The sequence below is a fragment of the Medicago sativa genome, chromosome 5, assembly GCF_051527215.1.
Source record: "Medicago sativa cultivar Bolivia chromosome 5, Bolivia_mono, whole genome shotgun sequence".
NCBI lineage: Eukaryota > Viridiplantae > Streptophyta > Magnoliopsida > Fabales > Fabaceae > Medicago > Medicago sativa.
Genome location: NC_140753.1, coordinates 17,568,839 through 17,572,951, shown reverse-complemented (window position 1 = coordinate 17,572,951; position 4,113 = coordinate 17,568,839). Strand labels below are relative to the sequence as shown.

Genomic DNA, 4,113 nt, shown 5'->3' with positions numbered 1-4,113 from the left:
TATATTATTTAAAAAAAATTATAAAATTGTCTGCCATGAGAACATATGTCTATTTGGGCTTTGCTCAATGGGTCAACCCACAAATAACCCAACTCAAGGATAAAACCCTTAAAACAACACGTCCTCTTCTTTTCTCCAATAGTAGCCGCCGCAGGCAAATACACACACACTCTCTCTCTCTCTCTCTCTCTCTCTCTCTCTCTCTCTCTCTCTCTCTCTGTTTTTTTCTTCTTCAACACAACATTTCTCATCAATTAACCACCACCTTCTCTCTTCATTTCCGACCAACTCCGACCACCACACATCAAAATCAAAACAACAATTCCTTCCCTTTCATTTTCCTCTACAGAAGCCACAAAAAATAATGGCAATCGGTGCATCTTCAATACAAAAAAAAAAACTCTTCTATTGTGTTTTTTTTTTTCTTCTGGTAAGTTTGTACAAAAACTTTGAGTTTTTTCAACAATAAAAGTCTTTAAAACTAATTATGTTGATATAGAAAACAAACTTTTTAATGATCCATTTGATTTAAGACAACTTTTTTTTTCCTTTGGATCTGCATATCTGTTTTTATTTTATTGTTTGTATTTTGTAATTTTTTAATGCAGAAATGTATTTTTTTTACATGCTTGAATGTAAATTTGACAGTACTGTATTCTCTTACATGATTTAGAGTAAGATTTATTGATTAGAGACATTAAAAAATAATTTTTGACAAATGCAAGGAGATTATGTTATTTTCTAAGTTAAAAAATTAGTGACATTTATGATTTAACAATAATAGTATAAAGTTTATTATAATAAAATTGTATAATGTTTGTAATAAAAAAATTGTAGTATATATTCTGATATGTTCATGAATTTTTATAGCAAATAAGATAGACAACCAACATAAACCTCTCAATAAAGGACAATGAGCAGAAAAACTATTTTTTTAACATTTATAACACAATTGTTGTCATTGATTTTATTCTATAAACTTCATCTACTTTCTTTTGGTTGAAGCATGTCTTTTTGGTAGATTGTTGAAGTGATAAGAACATCATTCATCTTTTCCTGCAAAATATAATATTTTTCAATTATATTAGCAACATACTTTCCTGCAAAAAATTGTAGTTGAAGAATGAACAACTTGTTTTTATAGGACTCTAGCTACTTGTTTAGTTGAAGAATGAACAACTTTCAAGTTTTCTGCAAAATAAATCAATGAAATGTTAGAACACACTTTTGATCAAAATAGAGTTGTGTAAGGAAAAAGAAAGTAACATAGTTGATAGCTGAGAATGAGATGAATTTCATACACTTACCAATATATTTTTTCTTGGAGAGTTATCTCATAATTATACTCATGTATTCCTACGGAAAATAAACAAAATCTGAAAATTATTCATAATTGAAGAAAGAAATAAAGTTAGTAACACTACCATTTATTTGAAGATAGAATGTCACCATATTTGTAGATCTTTTGTAACCTGTTAAATCTACAAAAAGAAATATGCAGGAAAAATGATGTTAGCATATATGAGTTTTGAACAATAAAAATGAATGATGTTTTGGTAAAGAAATATGCAGGAAAGAAATGAATGAGAAAGAGCATAGTTGAGACTTTTGAAAATGAGTTAATGATAAAATGTTATGGAAAGATGAAATTATAAAGAAAAAGAAGAGAGGGAAATTTTTAGTAAGTGAAGTTTGAATTTGAAATTCAAATTCAAACCTTCAAAAGGTATAAAGTTGAATTCGTAAAAGAGGAAAAGTTGATTTTAGTTGCAAAATATCCAAAATAGCCTTAGAAAGTTGATTTTGCTTTAGTAATGTTAGTGTTTGTGATAGGGGTATTGTTAGTCCAAATTGACAAAAGAATTGTGAGGCATTCTTGGAACTTGAATTACCAATTATAACCTTAGTAAGTTGTAAAAATGTGAAGTAAAAAAAGTTAGAGAAAAGGACAGTTAAATAATTTTGGTAGTAGATTCTTTTTATATATATATAGTAGATAGTAGATAGATAGAGTAGATATATAGTAGATATATAGTAGATAACTTGTGCTTTGGGGTGCATTTTGGTTGACCTTGTGCATTTTATTTCTTTTTGCTTCTTGTAAGAATGTTGGATGCGGCTTAGAGTCCAAATTCGTACACCTATGTTACAAGTTAGCTTATCACACTATCACATGCTTCGGAGACTTTGGTGCCATTAAATTTTGTTCAACTGTCATCCCAATAAAGCATAATTTAAATGACGCACTGACTCTAATTTTAACCTTTTCTTGATGAAGTCTTTTATTTATGGGTCATGTTAACTTGTGCCCTAAGGGCACAAGTTAAGGAACTTAAAATAGAATTAAGTAATAAAGTTTATGTTGAAAAGATAACCTTTGAAACTTTCAAGACATTGAACGCACAATTTTCAATGAAAAACTTCTACTTTTGGTTCCTTAACTTATGCCACAAGGGCACAAGTTAACATTTCCCTTTATTTATATACACTGAATTCTGACTTTGCATAATTAAATTAAGAAAACTTAGTAATTGGATTACATAAAAGGATTTGCTATGATGTTTAAATCTAAATGATCTATTGACTCTATTTCTTTATGAAAGTCTTTTTTTAGGAATGTGAAAGTCTTCTGTTTATTATTTATATCTATATATAATGAGGATATATGGTTTTGATACGTCTTTTCTTCTTCCATTTTTATCCTTTTATAACATTAATTGAATTATTAACAATTAGTTAAATCTCAGTGAAACAGAAATAATCCACTATGATATAAACAATATTTAACACTATAAAATGAACATATATATTTTTTTTTGGGCACAAAAATGAACATATTTTTATCTTATTTGCTAAAAAATATTTGATATATATAGTTAACCACGATAGAAATGAGAATAGATGGACATATTTCATCAGTCTCAAAATATAAACAAAATCTGGTAAAAAAAAGAAGTTGATGTCCTTAGTCCATTTTGTTCCAATGCAATTTTAATTTCCTTTTTTTGTCTTTCTTTTAAATGTACCATCTACTAAATATTGTGTGAATCACTCCTAGATTTTGTATTTATGATAATTATACACCAATAGCTTATAAGGATAATTTAGTGAAATTACTATTTCTCTATTTCATTTATCTTCTTTTTAAAATTTGGCTAATATGCTCAAATGCGACACTTATTCTGAGACGAAGGAAATATAAGAGATATATGTGATTCATCCATTTCAAAACATGATTGTAATGGATAAACATTACAATGTTCGTGGAATACAATCTGTTGTTTTTGGATTTCCAAACTGTTGTATTTCTATAGCTTGATTTATCCTTAATGTATTTAGGGACAATTAAACCTCAATAAAGTAACTTCTTCGGTAGACATAGCATATCGAAACGTCTTAAAATTGTTGTTTTTGGATTTCCAAACTGTTGTATTTGGATTTCCAAATTCTATTATCTACCGAAGTTGTTACTAGGTTGAGTCACAACCAGGTCGCTCTCTTTAAGACGTTTCGTGGCACTACCCAAAATTGTGCAAGGTAGACGATCAACCACGCCGCCTCCAGGATAAAACAAGCCCAGCTACAACTGTTCGATTAACTACTGCACTGTAGAAAATCGTTCGAGAATTACACCTTCAAATATGGTACTAAGACCACTCTTTAATACTGAAACCACTTTAATATGGTATTATTACCATTCTATATGGTGCTAAGACCACTCAAATATGGTGTTTCCACCATTCTAACCCTTAAGCTCTCCAAACTATCAATATGGTACTATGACCACTCAAATATGGTGTTACCACCATTTCTCCTCAAATAGAAAATATTGTTATAATATTTATATACCGTTAAGATCATTCTTTATTCCGACGGGACATTATTATTCCAAATAGGGACTATGATCTTAAAAGTACTCTTTATTCCGAAGGGACATATATTACCGAAGGGACTATGAACTTAAGAACTATGAACTTAAGACCATTCTTAATTCCGAAGGGACATTAAACCGAAAAGGGACTATGGTCTTAAGAACACTCTTAATTCCGAAGGGACAGAAAGGAGTAGAAAAAGGAGAAGGACTTGTCAAACAAGTCGAAGGAGGGAGAAGAG

At 29.4% G+C, this 4,113-nt stretch overlaps 1 long non-coding RNA gene across 2 annotated transcripts; it reads right to left on the bottom strand.

Annotated features, from left to right (window-relative positions):
• Positions 1-841: 841 nt before the first annotated feature.
• On the bottom strand, positions 842-2,005 carry LOC146920652 (uncharacterized). Of its 2 annotated transcripts, XR_015011864.1 has the most exons (3): positions 1,308-2,005; positions 1,157-1,191; positions 842-1,056 (listed from the first exon to the last, which is right to left on the bottom strand). It is a non-coding gene; the product is annotated as an uncharacterized LOC146920652 (long non-coding RNA). The 2 variants fall into 2 exon arrangements; XR_015011863.1 differs by lacking the exon at positions 842-1,056 and having other exon boundaries at positions 1,156-1,191.
• Positions 2,006-4,113: the final 2,108 nt, after the last annotated feature.